The sequence below is a fragment of the Gordionus sp. m RMFG-2023 genome, chromosome 5, assembly GCF_954871325.1.
Source record: "Gordionus sp. m RMFG-2023 chromosome 5, tfGorSpeb1-WG-v2, whole genome shotgun sequence".
In the NCBI taxonomy this organism is placed as follows: domain Eukaryota; kingdom Metazoa; phylum Nematomorpha; class Gordioida; order Chordodea; family Parachordodidae; genus Gordionus; species Gordionus sp. m RMFG-2023.
Genome location: NC_088779.1, coordinates 16381716 through 16395261, shown reverse-complemented (window position 1 = coordinate 16395261; position 13546 = coordinate 16381716). Strand labels below are relative to the sequence as shown.

General features: G+C 28.7%; 1 long non-coding RNA gene across 1 annotated transcript in view; it reads left to right on the top strand.

Annotated features, from left to right (window-relative positions):
* LOC135930564 (uncharacterized) overlaps positions 1–12860 on the top strand; it is a 28641-nt gene extending 15781 nt beyond the window's left edge. Inside the window, exon 3 of the long non-coding RNA XR_010572808.1 lies at positions 12744–12860. This is a non-coding gene — a long non-coding RNA (uncharacterized LOC135930564). The remainder of the gene's footprint in view (positions 1–12743) is intronic.
* The last annotated feature ends 686 nt before the right edge of the window (positions 12861–13546 follow it).

The following is a 13546-nucleotide window of genomic DNA, read 5'->3' as shown; positions in this document are numbered from 1 at the left end:
TTTCTGATGGATCATTATTTTATCTCAGAAATATTTCTCAATTTCATTTTTTTTATTACCAATTTTTCTATAATTTCAATCCTCCCAATTCAATTTTTTTCCTTCCATTTTTTATTATCTTTTTTATTTTATTGATTTCCATTTCTTTTTTTTATTCCATAATATACCAAATAACTCATAATACTAGAATTATTGTTATTCCTACGTAAACACTTATAATTTGAAAATATTTATATTTTTTTTATATTTTGCATATAATTAAACATTTTAACTATTTTTTATATTTCAGATTTACAATTTATCAAAAAAAATGTAATCGGCACCTAATTGTTTGCATAATCGTAGTTTTTACATTGTTGTCTCGACCGTGGTTGAAACGGTGCCAACTATTGTAAAATTTCAAAATGTATATTTAAATTTGTTCTAAGATTTTATATAATCAAATCAAATTTTTATTGTAGAATTCCTATTAGAAATCAAATTTAAAACAATTTTTTTAATGTTTTTTTATTTTTATTTTTCAACAAACTTAATATTTAAATTTGTTCTAAGATTTTGGATAATTTTACAACTATTGTAGAATTCCTATTAGAAATCAAATTTATAATTTCTTTAAAATTTTATTTTTTTTATTTTTCAACATCATAAAAAGAATAAGTGTTTTTTTAGATTTTTTCTGCCAGGTCAATTATTTTCATAAATAAATAATCTAAATTGAATAATACAACTATAATAATTCAACAAATACAACAGTAATGATATATTAAATAATAACTATTATTTGTACTTTATTTATAAAATTAAATTATTTATAATTTTAATAATGTTGATCCAAGAGGTTCTCCCTCCTTAGAATGACGGAAATTATAAATTTGACTCTTTTATTTATCAATTGAAATAGCATTTTAAATCTTTACGTATGGATGGGGGGGGGCTAACTTAATGTTATAATTTAAGTTTAAAAATTTGATTTAGAAATGAATAATGGAGATGAATATTGTTTAGAACCAATATTAGGAAAAAAAAGTAATCATCGTTTACTTAAAAAATCTTTTTTTTAAACCTATAAAAGATTTTTTATTTTTACGGTCAAAACTTTAAAAGCGAATATTTCAAAAACAAAAATAGTACAAATCGAGCGTATTGGTCAATTCAGCGAAACTTTTATCGCGAAACTTTTATCGCGAATGTCGTTTATCGCGAAGGAATTTTATAGCGAAGGCAATATCGCGAAACCAATTCCGCGAATTTTTTCCCGTAAAACTTTTATAGCGAAGACAATATCGCGAACTTATTATCGCGAATTTATTTCCGCGAAACCTTGACCGCGAATACTTTATAGCGAATACATTATAGCGAAACTTTGATCGCGAACTCGTTATAGCGAATTTATTTCCGCGAAACCTTAACCGCGAATACTTTATAGCGAATACATTTTAGCGAAACTTTGATCGCGAACTCGTTATAGCGAATTTATTTCCGCGAAACTTTAACCGCGAATACTTTATAGCGAATACATTTTAGCGAAACTTTGATCGCGAACTCATTATCGCGAATTTATTTTCGCGAAACCTAAACCGCGAATAGTTTAGAGCGAATAAATTTTAGCGAAACTTATAGCAAAACTTTAATCGCCAACTCTTTATAGCGAATTTTCTACTGCGAATGTATGTGCGCGAAATTATTATAGCGAGCGCATGACTTCGAAAATTACGAATTCATTTTAAGTGAAATTGATATATTCAATATCAATTTACCAACCGAAGTTTCTTAAATCATAACCGCGAATGTTTTAAGAATATTTTATTACGTATTGTTTATTTAAAAAGCATGTAACATTTATCTGATGTGATAAAAAATACATTACTCTTTCTCGTCTCACTCACACATGGTTGTAAGTATGGAGGGGACATTTTGGGTTAAGTTTTTACCAGAATAAGTTAACCCCCCCTCCCCCGTGTGCTTTATGTTATTTAAAGAAAATTTTCTGATATACCTTTTTTACAATCTAGATAAAAAATTATATAGAAAGCTAAGAATTTTTTATTGATTATCTCAGATTATTTTTAAAAATTATAGAAGATTTTACTGATAATTAATGCCTCCTAATTATAATTTTTAGATAATGCACATCGATATAACTTTCTAATATAATAGTAACTAATTTATTTGAATATTTTGACCTCTCCTTTTTCTTCTTTTCGCATTTTAATAAACTGAAATAACTGCAAAGTTATGATTATCAAAAAAAAAATTCAAAATATTTTATTGGATTACATTGTAATATTTATGAAGAATAAATTATGGAAATAAATCATTAGATCTTCAGTTATTTTAGTTTTTTATTTTTGCTGATTTCACAAGTCTAACTAAACAATATAAAAATTAAAAAATGGTATAATAATTTTCATCATTTTATAAAATAATACCAGTTCAATTTAAATCAGGCGTTTTTATGAAAACACCGCTAAACGCTCCTTCTCAATTTGTATGCACTTTTACTCATTTTTTCTAAAAAAATGGAATTAAAATAAATTAAGATTTTTTGAAAATAAATATAAAATTTTCCAAATCAAGAAAATAAAGATATTCCAATATCAGGAAGGCTTATATTTACATTTTTATTTAATTCTTTCAAAATATTCGAACTTCTTTAAATATCATGTTTAAGATATTTATATCTATAATTACCATAATAATTTGATAATTCTGAGCAATTTCTTTATCGCTTCAACTTGTGTATCAGAACAGTGGCATAGACAGGATTTATATACATAATATCATCGCCGTTAAATTTGGCGACTGTATAGTTCTACGAACTAATTGTAAATTATATCAATATTTCTTGCTTTATTAATACCAATTGAGTACTTAAACGAGTATAATAGCTAGTAAAAGGAAAAAAACTATTAGTAACAAAATTTTGGCAAATCTATGATTTAAGCGACTGAAATAATTTATTCCGAAAATTTTATCGATGTTCCTTATTAATTATAATTTAATTCGTTTAGACAGTATAAAGAAAAAGTTTATTAGCAAAATAAGAAAAATTGCCTAATTCAGGCATTATTGATAGAATGGAAAATAGCTGGTTTGCGCTAATATTTATTAATTCTTCAGTCATTTTTTTCACACACAAAAAGGCAACCGTGCTATAAGAAAAATAAAATCTATATCACCCATTAAAGCGTAAAATCAACCAAATTTCTGGAAGCAATAAATCTGGAACTTAAATCAATAATTATTACATTGATTCTTCAATTCATTTGGTAGATAGTTTTTACTGACAAAATAAGATAAAATTGCCAAGATTAACAACATGCGAAAACAAATATTTTTGGGTAAGCTCTACTATATGAAATGCCAGATTATTACTTAGTATTACATCAATCAGTTTTTCCAGTAAATAAACAAAAATTAGTTTTAATAAGCGAAATAGACAATAGCAAAACTTTAAGTATGAACCAAAAAGTATTAGAATTTCAAAAATTTGAAACATTATAAGATTAAACAAAGAATCTAAAGAAAGCAATTATAATAAAAAAAATTAAATGAAATATCTTAAAAAAATATTACTATCATTATTTATAAAATCAACTTTTTTCCTATTTCAAAATATGAGGATTTAAAGATACTCGATATTTTAGCCAAAAGAAAATTAAGCTTGGAAACTTTTCCGACAGATGACATAACTTGCGGCAACTTTGGAAAATGTTATATCAAAATGAGAAGGATTGGTTATGGTAAAATTTAAAACAATTGGGATAGCTAATTATTTTCATCAAGTGAATAGGTTGAGCTATTGTTTAATAACATAATATTAAGTGCGCTTAACCTCTCTGAGAAGCGTTCCGTTTTATAATTATAATTTGTAAAAAAAATTGTGAAAATGGATTATAAAATAAAATGATGGTATTGTTTATTCCTAGATTTGTAAGATTTTTTTATGTTGTTTTTTAAATAAGAATTTTCTTTAGACTATGGAAGGAGTTTTATCAATTTACAAGAAAGTTGTCATTAATCATATTTCCCAGTGAGGGAGGTTTAGCTCTTCCCCTTTGTCTACGCCACTGTTCAGAACACTTATTTAAAAACGATTTTATAAACTGTAAAATCCAAGCTGATAATAGTTATTCTTACCATATTCTCCATAATTAATAATAAATCGTTTATAATTACATTAGTATTTTAATTATTTCATCTAAAACCGCATACAATTAAAATAAAGCCTAGCGAAGAATGATTTTAAAATTATTGGTGGATGTTTTAGAGAAAATAACTCAAAATTCCTATAAGTTCTTTGTAATAAGTGAAAAGGTAAGACATCTCATATACATTTCTTACGTAAATTTCTTAAATCTAGTTTTCATAAAAAAATTTAGATTTATAATTATTCAGCGAGATTTTTTAATTTTTAATGCCACTCTTCGCGAAAAAAATATAACCAAAAAAAATGATGTATTTTAATTTTAGTTTTATTTTTATTATTCATGACATGAAGCCACCTAAGCTCAATTACATTGTTATCAAATCAAATGAGAATATAGTATATTTAAAAAAGTTAACAAAATGCCAATATTTAAATAATTATGAACCTTAAGGAATTTTAGAGCTATAATATAACAAAATTAATTCAAGCAATTTTTTTTCCATCGTAACTTGAACTGCGAACTCATTAGAGGAGCATCATTGAAATTAGAGGGGGAATAGTTAGTTATGAAATAATTATCATTATTTGAATAAAATTGGAAAGGGATGAATTGTATTTTCTTTTTTTAATTATTTTTATTTGGTAGGTGGTTAAAAGTTTTGAGAGGGTTGATATCATTTATAGATATGTATACAAGCCCCTGATTATATTCTCCACAGTCCTTTTCTTAAGTTAAAATAGGAAATGGTATAGCGTATTATCTTATTTTAATAGATCCCTTTAGGCCATATTTTTTGATATCTAATTCACATTTAGAATAAATATCCTTACAAAATAAATTTAATTATAAAAAGTTTTTTAAAAAATGATTTTTTATTTATTGAATATGTGAAGGAAAAAGTAGAGCATTGTCATATCATATCGTCTAAGCCAATAGTTTGTTTGTTAAATATATAACTGAAGTGTAAAATTTTAAAAGAATCACTGATTTGGACAAAGACTGGTTAAAAATAACCATGGGAAAAAAACATCGGACAAAAACATCCCAATATAAAAAAATTTACATGCTTTAATGAATAAAAGGAAAATGTAATCCTCATTTTAAACTTTGCCCTTTAGTGTAATACTTGAGTATTTATATTAATATTTTACTAATAATGTTGCTCATCAAAAGTGATCATATTTGTAAGGGAAAACAACTATATGACTCAAGGGCTAGGAGGAATATGAATTTTAAAATAATTTTATAATGCATGACGAAAGGTAGTTATTTTTGAAATTTTAATCGTAGGATTGATGTGGTAGAGAAAGATCACATATAAAATAATTTGTAAATACCCTCATAAAATCTGTATCTTGACGAATGAGTCGGTATGTAGCTTGCTAAAATTTATACCAAAGTAGACCTTCCTATATTTTTGTCACAAAAAATAATGCAAATATAAAAAATTTGAGCCTATAATATAAAAACAAACAAAATTTTTATTATTGTATTTTATAAGACTCTGAAATAAAGAGGATAGAATGGTGAAAATATTTATAATTTATAACCAAGGGAATGGCACCAGCCAGACGAGAAAATTTTTTTTTTTTAAATTTCGGCAATACTTTTTTTTTAATAGTTATAATTTATCAAAATTGCTCATGGACCTGTTCCCGAATCCATCAGGCCACTCCTGTTCGGCGCTAAATTAATCGCACTCGAAAAGCCGAACAAGGACATCCGGCCGATAGCAATCGGGACCGTATTCCGTCGCCTCGTTGCTAAACTCATAGCTTCCAAAATTAAGGACAACGCAGCCTTAATTTTAGCACCCCATCAACTCGGTATTGGCATCCAGGGAGGTTGCGAAATAGCCACACACGCTACTCGCATCCATCTCCAAACCAACCCTAGTGACGAAATCCTCGTCAAAATTGATTTTTCTAACGCCTTCAACTCCATTCGCCGTTCCCACTTTCTTCCACAAATATACCACTCATTTCCCACCTTCTCCCAATTTTTCCACTCCTGCTATTCCAAGCCATCTCATCTCCAATTCAACAACTACTTACTTTCATCATCTGAAGGGATCCAGCAAGGCGATCCTCTAGGCTCGATACTTTTCTGCATTGGAATCAACGAAATGGTCAAAAACATTTCTACCAACTGCAATCTTCCACTCCACACTTGGTACATCGACGACGGAATGTTCTGCGGCTCCCCTCACGAGGTCGCCAAGGCCCTCGCCATCATTAATACACATTCCGCCGCAATTGGACTTTCACTTAACGAACAAAAAACCGAAATCTGTCCACTTCATTGTTCCATCCCATTCACCCATAACTTCCTTACAACCGAGCTATCATTACTCACTTATCTCGGCTCACCTGTCGGTGGCTTGCAATCCATTAATCACTTCTTCTCTAACGCATCATCCAGCTTACTTCACTTCAAAAACATCTCTAAATTTCTCCCTCGCCATCAAGCTTTTTTTCTCCTCAAAAACTTTTACTACATTCCTAAAATTCTTTACGCTCTTCGATCCACCTCAATCTTTAAATTTCCCGACTCACTAAAATCATTTGAAACTTCAAATCTCTTGCCGAAGAGATCCTTAATCTTCGTTTCAACCATAATTCATGGCTACAAGCATCACTTCCATGCAAGCTCGGGGGCATCGGCTTACGCTCACCTTTAACTCTTTCCATCAGTGGATTCATCGCCTCCCGCCTCTCATCTGACTCACACATTAGCCAGCTTACTCACTTTCCTGACCCATTATTAGCTGAAGCCCAGACCATTTGGGACAATTCCGTTGTCCCAAACACTCCTCGACCCTCCTCCTGTTTACAGAGAGACTGGGATACTCCACTCAACGAAGGCTCCGTCGCTTACCTAAAATCGAGCCTTCATGACGACGATCTCACAGTCTTTCACCAATTAAACCAAGGATCGGGTTACGAGTTTCTGGAAACTATACCCTCCAACAACCTCGACTTATTGCTGACCGCTGACGAGCTAAGATTTGCCATTGGATTACGGCTCAATTGCGAAATTGTTCTACCATACCAATGCAAACATTGCGAAACCAGCGTCGATCGCAAGGGCAGACATTGCCTCCATTGCCGCTTTTGCCGAGGCCGTTTTCCACGGCACACCAATTGCAATGACATCATATTGCGCGCTCTCAAATCCGCAGGCATTCCATCAAGACTTGAACCGACCGGCATTTTTAGATCCGACGGAAAACGTCCTGATGGAATGTCCTTGATTCCTTGGTCAAGGGGCCAGCTACTAGTCTGGGACTTCACCTGCATTGACCCAAATGCACCATCCAACCACAACGTCGATGCCCTCGCTCTAGCAGAAACTCGTAAAACTATCAAATATAGTTCCATAGACCCCTCTTTCTTATTCATACCTATCGCCTGCTCTACTCTTACCACCTTCGGTAGCAAAGCTCTAAGTTTTTTTAAAGAATTAGGCAAACGGATTCGGGAAAAAACCGATCAGCCTAAAGAGTCCCTTTTTTTACGACAAAGACTTGCTACAGCCATCATTCGCTCTAACTACCTAAGTTTCATCTCTTCCATTGAATAATCTCCTATGTCTATGCTCTCTCTCTCCCTTCTCTTTCCTAGTTTCCATTCTTTTATCCCTTACCCTTTCGCAAATTATATTTTTATATTTTTTTACCTTTATTAATTTTACCATATAAAAAAATTTATTATTTGCTATAAACTTTTGATAACATATTATATCAGCAACTATTGAAATAAAGAGAGAATTTACCCGTCAAATTATGTCATTAATTATTTGTTAATTTTTATAAGTGTGGCTATATTTTTATTATATTTTAAAATTATTTATTCAATAAGAACTCAAATCAAAATATTATATTTAAATTAATTGAGATTCATGCCGAGATATTATACTAAATCACCCCCCCCCTTCCCAAATAAACAGAAAAGATAAAAAGAAATCTATAAAGATCGTAAAATATAACTTATATTTTGATCACCACCTGTAGTATGCCTAATTCTCTTATTATTACATACTTCATTAAATTCACTATGAGTAAAATGCTCTCCTTAATATTAGGAACTCAATAAATAGCAATATTGTGATCACATGTATTTATATCGTTTTTTCTTTTTCAAACATATTTTTATATTCAGATCTTATAGAATATTTGACTATATGACCAGGTCAAATATTCCCCCGTTTAATTGACCCGTCAAAATCTAATCATTTGACTAGTTAATTGACTGACTGCTAACCCTGGCCAAAATTGATTGATAAATTTATAAATATTAGGTCTAGTGTTGTTAAACGGCTCATTTTGAGCCGATTTTTAAAAACGGCTAACTCAATATTTTAGCCAGAAAAATATTGCCTAAGCCTTGAGATTTTTTAATAGATGTTCAAACCTTTGTTCCTTCTGCAAACAAAATCTTCAGTCTTGCTTAACATTATTCAGGATGAAATATTGAGTTAGTCGTTTTTAAAAATCGACTCAAAAAGAGCCGTTTAACAACACTAATTCAGTCATCAGACTATAAATAGGAATGCTACCCAGATATCAATTTCGCCAGTAAATATCAAGATTTAATAAATAAACTCAATGATTAATATATTGATAAAGCTGAGTTCCTTGTGAGCGATTATTATAAAATAAGAACTTCGAAGAAAAGGATAGGATAGCGAAAAAGTGTATTTCAATAACAAATTTCATAAACCAGATCTAAGTTTATTAATCATTATATATATTTTTTAAGGTTAAAAGAATATTACAAACTATCATTGTGAATCAATCTTCAACCTATTTTAAAAAAATATTATTCAAATAATTTAATTATAAAAAAGTGATTCAAAATAAATTAGTCATTATTAGCAATTATCGCGATATTAAATTCTCTATAATATCTTCGCGATATATGTTTCGCGATAATAACTTCGCTATAAAATTTTTGCCATTATTGATTCGCGATTAAAGTTTCGCGGTAATGTATTCGCTTTAAAGGTTTCGCGATAAAGATTTCGCTATAAAATTTTCGCGATTATTGATTCGCGATAAAAGTTTCGCGGTAATGTATTCGCATTAAAGGTTTCGCGATAAAGGTTTCGCTATAAAAAATTCGCGATATTTGTTTCGCGATATTGTATTCGCGGTAATGTATTCGCTATAAAGGTTTCGCTATAAAAAATTCGCGATATTTGTTCGCGATATTGCATTTGCGGAATAGTATTCGCTATTATGGATTCGCGATAAAAGTTTCGCTATAAAATCCATTCGCGATAAACGACATTCGCGATAAAAGTTTCGCTAAAAAGTGTTTCGCGATAAAAGTTTCGCTGAATTGACATGGAACCCAAATCGAGTTTGAAACGGTAAAAATCGTTACGAATCGACCTCGTTTTAGAAAATTGCAAAATGGGAGGGGGGGGGTCTAACTTCATGATATAATTTTAATTTAAAAAATGATTTTGGAAATAAATAAAAACATTAATAGCACACATTTTCTTAAAAAAATTTTTGAAATAATCTAACCATATTGTCTTTAAAGTTATACAAAAAATATGAAATTTTAACTACATGAACTAGAGTTGAAGTTACCAATCATTCTCAAATTTGGATTTTTTTTATTTGAGTCAAGCAAAAGATATGCCACTCAAATTAAATATCAAATGCTGCCTGAAAATAAAATGTGATATTGGAGTGTATGGGGGGGGGGGATTTTTGTCAGCATAAAATGTTATTTAAAAAACAGGCATATCTGCGATGGAGGAGTGCTATTCCCCTCAGACCCCCTACTTACGCCTTGGACCTAATAAACCTATTAATTAGGAGTTAAAAATTTTCTGAAAATAAAGGCCTCATCGGTTATATAAAATATTTTCACCCAAATAAATTTCAACATATTATTAACACGGGTATCAAGGAAGAATCACTGGGAGAAGTTTCGGATTATAATGATTCGCATTCTAATAAATGTAAAAATTGTCTAATTTATGTGTATGATCTTCTGCATATTTACAATACTACCTCATACACTCATTTCTTGCTTGCGCATTTATATTGATATTGTAAGTGAGTCAAGTAAAGTGGGAACGAAGATGTAAATTAGAAATAAAAATAGAGTACGTCCCAGTATTGGGTAGGACAGATTAGAATCTTCTCTACTTATGTCAGATCAATTCAATTTGAGGATATCCTCCATTATTTAAGAAAACATAAGTCTTTATTATATAATTTATTAACATATAATTAAAATATATATTAGTTTAAGGCAATTTTATATGTGCATTTATAACTATAATAAAACATTAAATCATTTAATTTAATCGAAAGTTGCAAGGAAAAGACACTATACTTGTAATGTTTTATAAAGATTAAAGTGCAATTATTTTAATAAAAGATGATATATGGTGTAAATTTTTTTAATTAAATAATATATTTATACCTCATAAAATAAATTATCAAATAAAAAGGAAATTTCTAACCCGTCACTCTTTTTTCTGCTAAGTCGGTATTCGATTATTTAAATGGTAATAATTCAGGATAACGTTTTGCTTTATTAGAATGATGATTATAATTGAGTTAAATATTGGTATTAGCTGTTAAAGTTTCCTTATACCCATCTCTAATCTCTATCTATATTAGAAATCTGCAAACCTCGACCCGACAGGATTTTTTGTACAAGTTGCCCAGATCACACCCTTATTTAAATGTTTGTCCGACACATCTTGATCCGATTATTTTTCTGATTTTTCCCCAGCTCTATCTGTTAAAATTATACAAAAAGTCAGACCCACCCGGACATAATATTTTTTAGATAAATATTTTTCCCACCATTTTTAACATCTATATCTAATTTTTCCTAATTTATATGGCTATCTGTTCCTCTATCTAACAATCATTTAATATATTTATTGTATTTTAATTTCGATATTGAATATCATAAATAACTGGTTTAATTTTTTGTGAATTTACAATTTTATTTACAGATTTAGTATAGACTATTAAAATATAAAAAAAATGAGCATTTATTTATTTACAAAGAGTATGGATCAAAGTCAAAACATGAAATTCACATAAAATATATCAAAATTTTAATGCCCGGCTTTCCCAATTTTACGATAAATGAGAGATTTGCGAGGCTTGGCGCTATTTTTTATTAATGAATTGCCTAGCCATTCTCTTATTCGACCAGGCCCAATACTTTGCCCAGTTTAGACCAGTATAATTATTAAAAATATTTGACTGGAATATTTTTTTCCTTTATTCCTCGAAATTTTTAGCAAATTCATATATAATTTATTAAAATAAGCTCAAATATTTTTAAAAATTTAAACATTATCACCGAAGATGGTTATATATTTTATTTGAAAAAAAAAATAAAATAATGTATTAAAATAAGTGAGGAGGTGCCTCAAGGTTATGGCACTGTGGATTGTTATATTATATGAGTTACAAATTTCCATTGAAATTCTTTGACATAGGTAAAAACCTTCCTGAGGATAGCCCGAAATTAAGCGTATTTTTTGGTCGAGTGTTTGAAGAAATCTTTGGCTTAGGGCCCAAAAGAACCGATTAGTGATAATCAATGGGGGTTAGAGTAATATTAGGAATGTTAATATATTTGTTAATTTTTCTTATTGATTAAGGAAATATATATATATAATTATAATTTAAGAATATTAGTAAATAAATAGAATTTATAACCATGATTGTGATATATGTTTGGAAAATGCTAACTCTAGCATTAGACTTTTATTAATCCCTTACCAATAATTCTAAAAAATAATTTGATTTTTTTTTGGATCAATATAAAAAAGACCTATAGAGATTTTAGCCAAAATAATATGTAAGATTCGAGATAAAGGTCCAAACCTTTCTGCCATCCATGCGCAAAATCCCCAGGCTTACATAAAATTATTTTGGCTAAAATCTTAATCTGCTTTTAACAACATTAATAAACATAGCTTATAAGGTAAATTGGCCCACCAAAGAATTCAGGGTATAAATATTGGTTTACAAATTTTTTGATATTAAATTTTTTATTGATACTACACAATTAGTAAATAAAATTGAGATTTTTGTAAAAAAATGTAGGAATAATTTATAAGACGAACCTTCAAAATGACTTCTATTTAATAAACCTTTTGTTTATAGTAATAAATTGGTCGCACCCGATTTTTTTGAATGCTAAAGCAGAATTTTTGATCAAATATTCCAAATCTTTTTTGATAAATATCTTATAAGTAAATTTTTTGCAATTTTATTCATAAAAAATCATTCATGATGAAATCAAATTTATTTTTAAAAAATTTTCTATATTTTTTGATGTTTAAAGATTTGTAGTCAAAAAAATCTACAAATGAAACTTCAATTTTTAGTCACCTTAGACTAAAACATATGACTAGTTTTCTAACGCATCAAAAACTTTTAAACTGTTATATATAATGTCCAGGACAATTGAGATGTTTTTTAAAAAAAATTGTCTTTTTTCCTGGAGTTTTCCTTTTAGGATTATAACACGGGTATATATTTAATAAGCAATTATATTTTAATCATTATAAACGAAAAATTTATTTTATCATAATAAGTCTGTTTAGGCTGGCAATTTGACTGTGGAATAGGGGACAAAAACAATCCGAAATGTATTTTGAACAACTTCTTAAATAATGGTAGAAAAGACTGTTTAAATGGAATCGATGAATTTCAATGATGTTACCTTCAAATATATGACATTTTTAAAAAAGGAGAATATTAAATTATTGTTTATTTTATATTTTAATCATTTTATAAATCTTTATTAATTTAAAAATATTAACAATACACACTTTAAGTAGTTCAAAACAAATATTTTATTTTAGTTTTATATGCCTTATTGGGATATATAATCATAGGGATTCCGAATCTCTCGATAAATATTCTATTTAAATTTATCTTATATATTTTTTCTACAATATTTTATTTATTCAACAAATCATTATATTTATCCTTATCTTAAACATGGTAATCTTCTTAAAACTTTTGTGACATTCGCACATTTCTTTTTGTTCTATTATTGGTCACTATTCCGGTACTTTTCTGTTCAAGACTTGCCTTTTTTCATTTGTTAATTTCGAAAATTTTCATTGATCTTGTTCAGTGAGTTTTTCCTTGAGTTGATTGGAATTTATTTTTATTTTTTTTATAAACATTGATCTCAAAGGCATGTTCTTTTTCTCATTTATACTCTACCACTTCATCGGAGTTGTATTTCATTTGCCAAGCTAAGACCTTGAATGATAACCAATATGTGTTTCATTGTCAATTATATTCTTTCTTGACATCAAACCCTTCGAAATAATTTAATTACTGTAATCGACATAAACTGTTTATTATGTTTACCTCTGCCCATCTC